This window comes from Chroicocephalus ridibundus, chromosome 1 (assembly GCF_963924245.1).
Source record: "Chroicocephalus ridibundus chromosome 1, bChrRid1.1, whole genome shotgun sequence".
NCBI lineage: Eukaryota > Metazoa > Chordata > Aves > Charadriiformes > Laridae > Chroicocephalus > Chroicocephalus ridibundus.
The window spans coordinates 1,235,523-1,250,459 of record NC_086284.1 but is presented as its reverse complement, the minus strand read 5'-3'; positions in this window follow the sequence as shown (position 1 = coordinate 1,250,459).

Sequence of the window (14,937 nt, the reverse complement as noted above, 5' to 3'; positions counted from 1 at the left end):
GATGGTATCTCTGAGCCCGAATTCTGCTGCGTCAGGTCCTTCAACAACGTCCAGCCAATAAGAAGATGTAAACATGCCACCACCACCAATTTAGTTGATATTTCAGTGTTTATATTTTGGTTGTCTGTGCTTTCTCTGGTAAAGACATACATTTTAAACTTTATTAAATCAATGTAAATAATAATTAAAATTCCATGTGACATTATGTATATCTATGCTGGTTTATTTTTTTATTCCCTGCCTATCCACTATGCTATTTGCCACAATAGTGTCACCCCATGCTCTGCTATCTCTATTTTAACACTTATACTAGTATTCATAGAGTATGTTAACACTATTTTAATTGGCAGGAATTGATACAAACTCCACACGTCTCTTGTAAATAATAACATTTAGGAAAGTTCCATCAAATTGAAGCGTTACAGGCTGTGCTGGGCTCAGCGTAAAAGTGAAACTCCTTTTACACTGATAATTTTCAGGAATTTTTTACTACTCCTTTGTCATTCGTAGAGATCTTTCTTTCTGAGAGAAGTCGTAAAATTGAAGATGCAATTGCGTCCACAGGAAGCAAGGACAGCATAACTGCATCCTGGGTTTTATCACTCCTTCTCTTTGTGTGGCATATGCCACAGAAAAGGACATCAGTTGTTACGAAAATACCTTTGAAAAATGACAACGTGTCTGAGTTACTGAAACCATGAGGTAACAGTTCTTGCACAAGGAAATAGATTGAAATTATTAAAAATATATGTACTTAAAGGATCACCATGAATTATCTAGGGGTTTTACACCGCGAGTATCGCTATTATACCTGGTAGCTCTGAATGTCTAGAAGGGATTGGCCTATGCCTTATATTGTATCATATCTCGCCTATATATCATAGAATATAAATGACACCATAATCCAGAGAAATGGTAAATATACGTGTGTATGTACGTATATATACATTCATATGATGTGATAAATTAAATTAATATGACAGAGGGTTATTTTATGTTTTAGAAAAAATACAAAACATTGAAATTCTACACAGCTTTTTGTCAGACTTCCATATCCCAAGTAATCCTGGGATGTGGATTAAATACTAAGTTGTTAGCTACACAGAAGACTGTTCATCTTTTATTAATATATTGTCTCCCTCATTTCAGTCATAGCACTGACTTCATTATGGGAATAGTCAGTCATGGCAAGAATAATCTCTTACAGAGAAATGCATTGTTTTAACAAAATGGTGCGTTTCCCCCAGTTTTATTTTTAGACTAGAAAGATTTAATTAGTTTGGATTTTCCCTTCTTCCATTCCAACTGTTGTTGTGATGAAGAGAGTCAGTTAAAAATTACTGTTGACTCATCAAACATAGCCATAGTGGAATGGTTATTGACTTGTCAAACATAGCAAAACCTCTCCTTTGATTAAATTATGATCTCCTTAACGTATAATTAACTTAGCAGAAAATAACACTTTATCAGGAAGGATCCCTCAAGGAATATCTAAACAAAAGTTTATGCAACCAATGGAAGTACCGGTTAGCTTTTATGGTCAGATGTCATGTTATTGTTCTAAAATGAGTTATAACTCCTGCACTCAATTATTCTCACTCATTAAAAGTTCAGTCTATACCCTGGCTGAAAGCACTCCATCAATAACATACCAGTATAGACTTAATGGGCATGCCCAAGTGTTACATCTTGGGAATTATGCTCCAGCTGTCCTACAAAACTGGGTCTGGATGGCAGGGAGAGTCTATGGCAGTGTCTGTTTTACCTCAGCAACCACACCTCTCCAAAACAGATGAAACCTTTCCCTCCAGCACAACTACAGCCCTGTTAAAAAAGGCTTAAACAGGCATGAGTTAGGAGTTGAGGGTACAATTTTGCCTCCTAGAGCAATGGGTTTGTTTCTAGAGTTAGCAATCCCGCGAGATCAGACTTCAAGGCAAGATAGATAGAATTCGGGGCAGAGAAACCAGTGAGAACACGGGGGAAGAGATTCCAAATCTTAGCAGCCTGTAGGTGCATGAACCAATGTGTTTAAAGAGTGAGAGCTTGAGGGTCTCCCACGATTACAAACTCTCAGTCTGATAAAGGGACCTGGCTTGGCTGCTTGGTGCACATTCCAATACACCTTCCGCATCCACCAGCCCTGCACCGATGCCTCAGGGCGTCCCAGATGGTTTTAGTTACCTGTGTAAGCGTGGTCTGTGCTCAGATGCAAACACGTGCTTCTATTCCACCAGACTCAAAAAATAATAATAATTTGATGTAATTGCCTTTCTGAGAAAGGCTGAATTATTTTATTTTTTATTTTCGTATAGATCCACACAGCCTAATAAAATCTGAGTTAAGGTCTATCCTTTGGAGCCTGCAGCGAAATCTTAGATGGGTTGCAGTCCATTTTACAGCAAGTGCGTTTGAACAGTCACCAGGGAATACATGAACACAGTGCAACTGGAAAAGCAATAAGGGGAAGGACCAGAGTGTCTGCCATGGGTAAAATCTAATAACAGGGGGTCAGAAATACTCTGGGAAAATTAAAATGGCTTGTCCCTGAGGCCAGACGGCATCATACAGCACAGAATTAGTCCAAAACGCACCAGTTCCAGACGAAGACTGTCGTGTGTCTGATTCAATAAACGAAGTGTAAGAGGCACTGGCTGAGGTTGTAGACTGAACCATCAGCTCATCGAAGGGTTGCTACCATGGAGCTACCAACAAAAGCCTGGACCAAACTGACAGCGCAGCAGGTTTAACCCTTTTCAGGTCCTGTGAATTACTTGCGTGAAGAGGATCGAACAGTTACAGTGCTACAGAGAGATATGTCTAAAGTAAGATAGAAAGTTTCTGATAGTAATCTGTATTACGCCCTCCTATGAGGGTCCGTATGCAATCCTCACAGCAGGAGCTTAGAGGCTACTCTACCCTGTTCTCCACAGAGAAAATCATTAACAACAGGGCTGAATCACATCAGTGAAAACAGAGGCTTATAAGAATAAATCCTAAATTAACGTGCATTGGCTTAAATAATTTCCATTAAGGATTGGGTCCTCAAACTGCCAATTTAAACCATGGAACGAAACAACAAAAGATACTCCCTTTACCTCATAAAAGGTCATTGGGAGTATAGTGTGTAAGTTGTATTCACTGTAATTTAAAATATCGCAGAATCTCTGAGGTGAGAAGCTACTTCTGGAGACCATCGAGTCCAACTCCCCTGCTCAAAGCAGAGTCGGTGAGAGCAGGTTCCTCATGGCCATGTACAGTTGGGTTTTGAATATCTTCAGGGCTGGAGACTTAAGCTCTCTGGGCAACTTATTCCAGTGTTTGACCACACACAAAATAAAACCCTTTTTTCTTAGTTTAAATAGAATTTCTATCTTTGCCTGTGCCCTTTACTCACCTCCTCAGGTATTTACACACATTGATAAGATCACCATAAGCCTTATCATCTCCAGGCTGAAACTGTCCCAGGTCTCATGGTCTCTCCTTGATGTTCCAAGATACCTAGCCATCTTTGTGGTCCTTTGCTGGACTCAGGCCTCCTTGTCTGTCATACTGGGGAGCCCAGCATTGGACACTGCACTCTTGGTGTATCTCCAATGCTAAATAGAGGTGAAGGATCACCTCCCTCAACCTGCTGACCATGCCCTTCCTAATGCAGACCAGGAGGATGCTGGCCTTCTTGGCTGCAAGGTTCAGGTTCAACTTGTTGTCCACCAGGACCCCCAGGTCCTTCTCTGAAAAGCTCTTTCCAGCTGGTTGGCCCCCAAAGTGCACTGATGCTTGGGGTTATTCCTCTCCTGCTACAGGATTTGGAATTTCCCCTTGTTGAACATCATGAGATTCATTTCTGCCCAGTTCCCCGGCCTGTTGAAGTCCCTCTGAAGGGCAACGTGCCCATCTGGTGTATCAGTCACCTCATATCTGCAAAGTTGCTAACTTGCTGAGGGTGCAACCTGTCCCATTGCCAAAGTCAGTAATGAAGGTGTTGAACAGTATTGGCCCCAGTATTGATCCCTGGGGTACAGCGCTAGTCAGTGGCCTCCAGCTGGGCTTTGTGCAGCTGATGACAACCATTTGAGCCTAACCATTCAGCCAGTTTTCAGTCCACCTCACTGCCTATTCACCCACCCTCCCCATACTTCATCTGTTTGTCTATGAAGATGTTATGGGAGACAGCATCAAAAGCCTGTCCACACTCAGTCATTTCATCATAGGTGCCTGTCTGTTTGGTCAGGCACGATTTCCCCTTTATAAGTCTATGCTGACTACTCCAAATCACCTCCTTGCCCTTCCTATGTTTGGAAATGGCTTCCAGGAGGATTTATTCCATCACCTTTTCTGGGATCAAGGTGATGTTTACCGGCCTGTAGTTCTCTGAATTCTTCTTCTTGCTCTTCTTGAAAATACCAGTGAAATGTGCTTTCTTTCAGTCTTCAGGAAACTCTCCTGCTCACCATGACCTTTAAAAGATAATCAAGAGTGGTCTCACAATGACATCAGCCAGTTTCCTTGGCACTTACAGGGGCATCCCTGCACGCTTGGACAGTGAGTCTATATTCCTCAGCGGTCACCTGTTCCTGCTTCCATCTGTTGTATGTTTCTTTTTCATGTTTGACTTTAGTCAGGAGCTCCTTGTTCATCCGTGAAAGCCTCCTGCTGCCTTCGCTTGATTTCCTGGACGTGAGGATGGACCATTCTTGAGCTTGGAGGAGGTGATTCTTGAAAATCAAACAGCTCTCCTGGACCCCTCTTCTCTCCAGGGCCTCTCAGAGAATTCTTCCAAGCAGATCCCTGCACAGGTTGAAGTCTGCTCTCCTGAAGTCAAGGCTTGTAACCCTGTTTTTGCCTTTTTCCCTCTCTTCAGGGTCCTGAACTCCACCCTCTCATGGTCACTGCAGCCAAAGCTGCCTCTAGTTTTCACATCACCATACAGTTCTTCCTGGTCTATAAGCATGAGGTCCCGCAAGGCATCCTCCCTCATTGGCTCCTCGAACATCTGTGTCAAGAAGTTGCCATCACTGCACTTCAGAAACCTTCCAAGTTGCTTGTGTCCTGCTGTGCTGTCTCTGCAGCAGATATTGGGGGGACTGAAGTCCCTCATGAGGACCAGAGACTGCAAACCTGAGGCTTCTTCCAGATGTCTGAGGAAGGTCATAATATGTAAGAATATTTCTAATACCAAGGAAAAAAGGCATTCAGGAATAGATTCAGTTTAAGGAGCAGGTCCATCAAGTTATTTAGGTCCTTATGGATTAGGTGCCTTACACTGGTTACCCATTATATGAGAAATCAAGCAATTTATTCATACGGCACTGTCGGCTGCAATCCTCTTTGCTTCATTTGTCTCCTGCTGCAACAGTTTCAGAAGGGATGGTGTGCACAGCAAAGCTCCCAAGAGCTAGAATAGTGCTAGAACTACTTGAAGTAGTAGAATAGACTATGTAATAATGTTTGGCATGGAAAAATGAATACCCAGAGGGCCTGATCCTGTGTGGTCCTGACTATTTCATGGAAGACATGAAGTATCCACAGTACCTTGCCAAGTCAGAATTTAAGGCCTGTGGGTATCTCAGAAGAAGAGCTCAGAGGCTTCTAATAGCTGGCTGATATGCTGAATTAATCAGATTATTGGTGCAATGGGTTTAGGGACTAGTTCATATTGCAGTCAAGTCACATTCCTACTCCGTTGTCCGTACATTTTGCGTCTGCAGAGGCTGAAATGCAGTCATGCACAAGGAGATGCTTAATTATGAGATACCTGTTCATGGGCACGAAGGTGAGCTGTGCAGCAGTGTGGGGGCTCTAAAACCCTACAGTATGCCAGGCAGTTTATCTGTGCAAAACGTCGCTGTTAGTAAATGACATGCTGAGACGGTAAGGAATCACCTGCAGCAGTCCCCTTTCTCTGCTGTTTCTGACCTGTGTTTCTCTTTGTGGTCTCTCTTTCTACGGCAGGTTACAAACAGGATTGCTAAACCCTTCAACAGCCAGCAGGTCACGTCCTGACGCACTCATGTATCAAGGCTTTTGTTCAGTCCGAGCGAGTCTTCCTTTTCAGAGGAAATTAAACACCCACTTGGGACTCAGGCGATGAGGAGAAGGAAAACTGACATCCTCAGGTCTCATCTCAGCCACAGATGCTGCTACATCCAGCGTAGCGGAGCTGTGGGAAAGCGAGCAGTGACTTCAGGTAGCTTGATAAAACTCTACAGCATCTAGTGCTGGATGCACTACGTAGAAAACAGAGGCTAAAAGGCCATCAGAGTTTCATCACTGGTGAAAGAAACAGTGTCCCCTTGATTGCCAAAACAGGTTTGCAAGAACAGAACTGCTGTTGAGAAGGTGTGGAGAGTTTTACAAATCCAAAAGTGACCTTTCTGGTCACTTCCGTGGTGTGTTGAGCACGCCTGGACACCACACAATGGTGTGGGATGACCAGTGCCATTACCTTCCTTTTCCTGAGGCCCCACTGACAGTTCTTATGAAGAAAGTATTGATCCAAACCAAGCCGTACTCAGCAGTAGAAAAAAAGGCTGGCAGACTCATGAAAATTATTATTATAAACACCAACAAAAGGCGCTTAAAAAAAAAAAAAAGAACCGAACCCCTTAATGTTGAAAACAGCTGCACAGAAGTTGCGCAAAACGCCCGTTGCTGATGGCAATTTTCAACATCTATTTGGAATGCTTGTTAAGGTCCGCTGCCTGTGGGTATCTGTCTACCCAAAAAGGGAGGCAGATCCTACACTCTTACTTATAGAGGCGGATGTTTTGTGGCCTGAACGGTTGCACCGAAACCAGTGACGTTGCTCAGGGAGTCAGGATTTGTTCACTGTAAGTAATGGTTATCTGCCCAAGAGTAAAGTCCTTGAAAATTATAGATGATTTCCTGAACTTCTGCCCTGTTTTCTCTCTTCTAGTGGCAATTTAATATTTGCAGAAATTCACTTTAGCGTATTGAAGAGTTTTCCGTGGTTATTCAAGACCCAGAATCACAGATGGACAAAGTGGTACCCAGTCATTACCGATGCCTAGCGTGTCTCATCACAGCCCAACCCCCAATATTTAGATGTAGGAGCACAACGTGCAAGTGAAACGCAACACAAGTAATGACCCAGTTTAGAGAATTTCTAAATGAGCGGCAACCTCTCCCCTGTTACTGACTGCAGAGAGGCAGAGACACGTTGAACCGCATACCTATTACCTTTTGGGGACACATCACAACGCCATTCACGGGAGTGACCGAAACATTATTATTGCTCCCTTCAAGAGAAAGGTCAAGAAAGAAAGGAATTGCTTTATACCTGCAGAGATGAGGGTTGGGTGGGTTTTTTGAAAAAAAAAGAAAAAAAAAAAGGAAAAAAAAAGGCTTTTTGTGTTCCCGTTTTAATTCCTAAGGAAATATAATAATTGTGGACGTTTTTACACAGAAATATATTAGTGCCCATTGTTAATAATAATAAAAAAAAAATCATTTCTCAAGGCACGTTGTGAATGTATTGCCACAGCGTTTCAGTTGCATGAGGAACTGAGCCCGAGATCTGACTATATGTCCATACTGACCCCAGTTAATAACATAGCAAAGCCCAGAAGCCTCATTTGTACTCATTCTTAGCCAGAACCAGGATCTCGTTTTTCGTTAATACAACCAAAACACATAGTGTTTCCCCAGGTCTAACATCTCCTTGCCCCGCAGAGACAAGGGGACGGTCTGTCCTGAAGAGCTGTGCTGACTTCACGTGGTGATGATGTTGCTGCGATGGCCAAATACCGCCCTCGTGCAGCCCGCAAAAGCCAACTGAAAAACCTTGTCACAGATGCCAAGTATTGAGAAAACCCTCCTCCTGCTCAGAGGCAGCATTTCTTATGAAAGCAGCAGACATTTTTGCCCGATGAAAGGTTTAACGGAGCAGTCTCTTGACCGGAGAGCCAGCTCCTCGCCTGGTGTATTCCAGCCGGGCTACCTCAGAGCTGCTGCCCCAAAAAACTCCCTTTGCTTCCAGAGGTGCAATGGCTCAGTGGGGCATGCAGGTCTGCGCGTTCCTCCGAGAGCAGGACCAGGCACCGAGCTGACCGTTACACGGGACAGGGCTCCTGTGTTGTCCACATCAGTCAATGTGACTGCGCCTTTTCTCGGCCCACCAAAAGGAACCGCGATGTTAAAGGTGGGGTTTAGTACAACAGGGTTTAGAACAAAGCCATGGTTTGGGGAATTCAGAGAGGTGAAAATACGCCCACCGTCTCCTTGCAGCACAGGTTCACATCCCCTTAATCTTGCTCACAGCAACTTTTTGAGCTTTCCCCACTCTCAGCAACCTCCGCGTAGACTCCTTGGGACACGAAGAGAAGACCTTTTCTTGCTGTCCTCTGCGAGGCCTGCCTCTATTTTGATTGGTGCCCCCTCATCCTCCAGGCTCTCCCTGTGCTGCTTCTCCTTCCTGTCACGTCCCACTCTCAGTAAAGCGTTTGGGTAAGTGACTTCAAGTTTGTGAGTTCTCAATGGCGCGGACCAAGGTGAGATAAATCTCAAGGTCCATATAGAAAAATTTATTAGCTTACCAAAATGGTTAGTATAGGTCTTAACCGGTCCACGATAATTGGTGAGGTACATAACAAATGATGGCAAGTGGTGAGGTGTGCGTCGTGCTACTGAACAACAGGGATAGGACATCTTATGGCAAGCGGTACTTAAGGTCTAACTTAAGGTCATTACTTAACAACTCTAACTGTTATTTAACAATTCTAAGAGAAAAGAGAAACTGAGGGATAGAGAAAGGAAAAGACAGAGAAAAAGACAGAAAGAGATCACCAGTCCTAGTTCCAGCATCTTTTTCAGGGAATCTTCCCAGGCACAATCTCCTTCTTTCTTGGCAAAATCTTCCCGGGCACTATCTTCTTTCTTGGGAAGAATCTTCCCAGGCACAATCTTCTTCTATTGTTTCTTCTTTGTTCCCCCCAGGGGCACTTATTTTCCCCTTTTATGTTTGCTGAATTGGCACCGCCCATCCCCCTTGCCCAGGACAGCCTCGTCTCAGGTTTCTGCCTTCTCCCAGGTGACGTGTGGCATGATTTGGGTGGAGAGATGAGTGCCATGGTCATACATGTTTAGCATGATCTCTGTAATCTTCATTAGTGTATGCAGGGTGTGTGCTTTCATATGCATTTTGTGGATAATGAAGCAAAGGTCACTCATCGGACACAATGACCTCAAGAACTGAGAACTAGCGAGCTCACCACACGAGTGGCAGAACGATCCTGTCTTCACAAGACGATTCTCCCACGCTTCCAGGTGCCAGAAGCGTGAGCCTTATCAGTTCTTTGAAGGCCAGGCCTGCGTTATTTATTTCCGTGCGAGTGTTTGAGGCGTTCCATTGGAGGCTTGGAGGGCCTCCTGCCCCTCGGCAGGGAATTTACAGTCCGTCCCGTACGCTTCCAAAGGTCTCCCCGTGCCCACCACCCTCACTCATGCTCCCAGGAAAGAGCAGCTCAAGTGTCCTTCCAGAAAGAACCACTTGATCCCAAAACAGCAGCCAGGAGGCCGCTTTTCTTCCTGTTGCCCAGAGATGAGACACTAAAAAGGGAATAAGACACAGTAGAAGTGTTTATAGAGACAGTGCTGGGCTTGAGCTCCTTCCACCCTTTACGGCTCATTGTTTAGCCTGCTCTCGGCACCGCGCTTCAGGGCTCCACAAGAAGGGCTCCTGCCTGCTGAACGCCGCTCGCCAGAGCCTGCTCCGGGAAGGCTTATCTCAACAGGCAAGACAAGAGGAGGTTAGAGATAAGGAGGGTAAGTAACACTCTGCGGATTTCAGTCCATCTGGCGAAGGGTTCCCAGATCGGGACGTTTGGCTGCGTTCTGAAATATAAAAGAAGAGAGAAAAAAGTCCTTTCTGCTTGTGTGTGTATATATATCTCTATTTTTTTTAAAATATATTTATATCTATAAAAGGAATGCCAGGACATGCTGCCGAGCAGCTGAAACTTTATATTTTGCTAGAGTCTTCCCTTTTTTTAGCTTTTTATGAACACATTAGAAAATCAGAAAAAATTACTAAGTAATTCAGAAATGCCAGAATGCATTACCTTCTTACTTCTTTTTTGGCCACTTTTACCCCTTTTTTAGCCACTTTTACCCCTTTTTTAGCACTCTTTGCGAGCAAAAAAACCCCCTACCCATTCTGGAAGTCAGTTTAGCAGAGACAGCTGCCCTTTCCACTGGGAAGCAGGCTCCCAGCTATGATTTCTCCCTTGATCCATAACACAAATAAAAGGGCCCTCACCTGCCATGGCAGGGCCAGCACTTCTTTTTTTCCTTTTTTTTTTTTTTTTGTGGAAGTGGGATTGCAGGGAAGGGTGTTAACGAATTAGAAGGTAAACACAAGCTTTGCCATACGTGATTGTTCAGGGGCTGAAAACACCACCCAAACGAATGCTGAGGAAGGGAGCTGTACTTGGAGACCTGCAGTTGAACTCTTAAGCCCGAGATTTTGCAGTAATTAACATTGCTTCCCCGTAGCAGCAGCGCAGCGAAACTCCATGCAAGATCTACAGGAGGGGAAAGCGATTTTATTTCAAAACGTATAGCAACACTCTCACACCCACCTTCTTAGAAGTGCCATGCTGTAGGGTCAAATAGCCCGTACACCTATAGCCGTGGATATCCCAGCGCTTTGGCCTTGCAGCAACAGGAAGGAAAAGGGACGCCGGCTACCCAGCCCTCATCATCTCCTCATCCTTACATTAGCCTTCAGGTGCTGGTTTTGGATGAGTCTTTCTTGTACTGCTTCACAGCTGAAAATGGTTGTGATTGTCCTCTCCATTCTGTCCCACTTCTGCGGAGCATCAGCATTTGGTTATTCAAGTATCCAGTCTTTTTACCTGGATGCTGCTGAAAAGGATCTGTCCTCTCCTTCTTCACATCACCTGTAAATGACATAGGTAGGTAGGTGATCCATCCTTTTTTTTTTTTTAAGATTTCTCCTTCTTTTAGGAGGTCCCTTGCTTTAGGTTGCCTGTTCTGGGTGTCCTGATGGACCTCATGCAGATGTGCTGGGAACTCAACGTGCTGCCAACCCAGGTGCCATCAGCACCTGCCTTTGCTGCAGCCCAGCTCCTGGTTCTTCCACACCCAGTCCGTCCCACGCATTTGCCATTTGGAGCAGTTTTAACGCTGCTATTACAAATCGAAAAACGGATAAGACAGAGCTAACATCAAGTTCTGTTTTGCCAGCCTCTTTAATTAAAAAAGAAAAAAAAAATAATCACCCTCTCAATGTTACAGCTGAAAAATCAGGCCCCAGCAATTAGGAAGATGCAATCACCCTATTTCCACTTCTTTCCTCAGGGCAGCACATACGGAAAATAGATAAGTTCTGTGAAAAGAAGCATTTCATTGCTTATATTTTATCATCCCACTGCTGAGTTTTATGTATTTGATTTGGCCTTTTAGTCAATTTCTTGTAATTGATTTTTTTCTATTATTTTTTCCCCACAACTGGATGCAGTTTCCTGCAGTTATGATCTTGCTGAAATTTAAACCTGTGCATATAATCCCAAGGTTAATAGAGGGCTCCAGGAAAGGAGGGAGAAACGTAACTGAGTGACAAAATTCAGAGCCTCAGCAGCCTTGTAAATGTATGAGATTTAGAAGGGAATGTTTGTGTAAAGCAATAGTATGGCACAGATTGCAGACTCGGTCACCCCCATCTGCAAACGCTGAGCTTTTGGAATATTCCAGCTTATGCCTAACCGCAGGGTGAGGTGAGAGAGTCCCAAAATAGGATCAGGATTTTAAGCGGGCTCAAGAGATTTAGCGGGACCGTGATGCAGAAGAAGATGCTCACAACGGGGCCGCAGCAGCACCGAGAGCAGAGCAGCGAGCCAAAAGTCGGGAGAACGTTGCTTTGGGCATCCCGGTTTCCAGGCGAAGCAGCGACCTCCCAGAACTCACGGCGTGTCTACTTTCAGGAAGATTTATCTTCTGAGATACTCAGTTTCCTTCAGGCAGCGCTAATGAGAGGAAAAAATCTTAGGGAATCCCATGTACAGTCCAGACCAAAAAACTGTATTGATTCTGGCCAATTCCTACACGGAACAATAGAAGAGGCCATCATTTTATACTATACTACCGTCACGAGTGTTGAATAAGTAGAGAGAGTGATAGAAAAGGTAATCAAATGAGGTCCACACGACGTACATATTATATTCCCTTTGTTCCATGTAATCATAAGGATTCTGTACAGCTAGTTAACATTTTTGGAAATTTTTCCCATCTTACATACAGAGCATCAAGGTTGGAATTACCGGACATTTAGGAATGCACAATGTTTTCCCAACTTCTGAAATCCTCCTAGGGCAAAGACATCACTTTTAATATCTTTGGGGCTTATGACCATACTTAAAATTTATCACTTGTCGTACTGCTAAAGGGATATCACTCCTCTGCACAACCCTTAAAAATATTCTCTATTTAATGAGGTAACTCAGAGGTCCCAGGGATCACATCAAGGATAAACGTGCACATATATACATATCTTAAAGTGCAAATACCAAAATGTCCTTGGTGAAGAAAGAGCTAAACTGTCAGCCTAGTACGAAGTTACCATGAGAGAGATTAATTCAAACTTGTGCATCTCATGCCAAATGGCATCCGCAGGATCAAGTCAGCAGGTCCACATGAAGCGATTAGGAGTAACGGGCAGAAGTACGTGTCTGTGCCTCTCCCCTTACAGATACAGAAAAATTCTGCACGTGCACACGCCTCCTTCCCTGTAGCTGCACAGAAAGGCTTCAACGTCTCCTCCTGCCCCCCGGTCATTCAGAGGGAACCGATAACAAACGATGCTCTGTTAATGTACTGCACCTGACCACCTCCTAATTTTGCGGGTCATTAATAACTTCCCAGCTGCCGTGAAACGCTTCTTATTTTTTTGGAAACCTGAACGTACACGCACGCACACGCTCACACACTGCTTCAGCCCGCGGCACGTCCAGAGGGCACGGCGGCACGTCCAGAAGCCATTGCAGCATGTCCAGAGGGCATCGCAACCAGCAGAGACACCTCTGCTTGCTGGAGCTGCACTCCCCGACTCTCTTCTCATCACACCGCACCCTCAGCCAAACAGGGTGTGAGCCTTTTTTACTGAAACCTCACCGTTCAGAAGGGGTAGCTCAGCACCTTTTATTGTTTCACACTGTCATCAAAGCTTCTTTGGTTATCGCAGGCTGCCCACATCGTTCAGGGTATGGTTGGGCTTTTCTTTAGATACGCTTGGGGCTCTCCCTCACAATTTCAAATTCAAGGTTCAAACTGAGAGCGGCTTGAGATCTACTTTTTTTTTAAAAAAAGTAGCTGAGGATATTCTATGATTCTATGATACGTCCACACGTGTAATCCATTGCGGTGGGGGAAAACCAGAGTCAGCCGTGAATCCCCCTGGGCAGAAGAGCGTTAGCACCCGTGGGCTTTCTGGCCTGGCAAATACGCTTTATTTTACAAATCAAGCGCTGTTTTGCCCTCAGGTGAAGCGGCACAAATACGGCTGAGACACTCAGTGGGGACAGACACCTACACACACACACACCCCCCGAAACCTCCCTCCTCTCCTGCTGCGGTACCGCATCCCCGGGATGCTCCAGGCGTTACGCCGTGCTCTTCAGCACATTCTGGAGCCCGCACCATTTCCCACGTTATTTCAACCCAAAGCAAGAGACTCCCAGCGGTATCAGGCATCTCCTTCCCTGCCGATCGACTAAAGCAGAGTTAAACAAGCCTCATCCACTGAGGTGAAAGTGAAATCAGTTATAGCCTTGACGTTTTAAGGGGAATTTTAACACACACCAAAAATGGCTTTTCTGAAGAAATTAATGATTTGTTGGAGAAAAAAAATAATTGCTTGTTCGAGAGGGGAAAGGAAGAATAAGAAAGCAAAACCTGAGCAACTTGGTAAAGGATGCTCTTTTCTAGATCGAAACCACTGAAAAAATGCTTCCTTAGTCTATCTTCTTTTTTTTTCTTCTCAAAAAAAAAAAAAAATCAGCATTTTAAATACAAAAACTGAGAAAAAAAGGCTTTTCAAAATTCTCCATTTGACATCCTTGCAAGTACGCCATTAACAATACCTACCACCTTGTTTTAATCACACCTTGAAAGGCAAGTAGTTGAGAAATACAGCTCAGTACTTTCTGAGGTCACAGGAAAACCTTCTAAAGCAGCCCAACGGTCTTCGCTCCCTTTACAAATAGTTCCGGGCCCTCAGCAATGGAGGGGAAAGCAACGGATGAGAGCGCAGCTCATTAAAAAAAACAACCAAACAAACAAAAAAAACCCACAAACAAGAAAACAGCTATCAAAGTGTAATATTCTCCCAGGCTTGCTATTTTCATATGCTCCATTGGTGTACATTGTGGTTTTCCTTGTCTTCCCAAGACCCCTGGGCCAATACAACTCTAAAATTACTTAGTCCCAATTTCATGAGTTTGAACAAATCCAGGAAAATCTCTCTGCTGTCGCTTTATATACAGTTTACGGTGCAAAATCAGGCTGACAACTTTGCAAGTTAAAAGTAAAAAAAAAAAAAGTTAAAAGCCTTGCATTTCAAGTCCTCCGATGACAAAGAAGCCATGACGAACGAGCCAGGTCGCCTTCATAAAGCTACGGCAGGACTCCCGGAGCCATTCCTGTGCCAGGGGAAGTGCTTGAACTAGAAAATCACCCGACTCCGGTGATGGAGGCTCCGCCACAGCCCTTGATAGATTTTAAGGATTTATTACGTTTGCTGTTAAACAGATAGAGCTTATTTGTCCTCTGCATGTATTCATTTTCAAAACACCGAACTTTTAATATCTCTGTTTGCTGGGCTGATGATCAGCTCTGTTTCCCCGTTAGTATTTATCAGCCATGACACTACCTATTAACCTTCCTTGATAAGTTAAACAG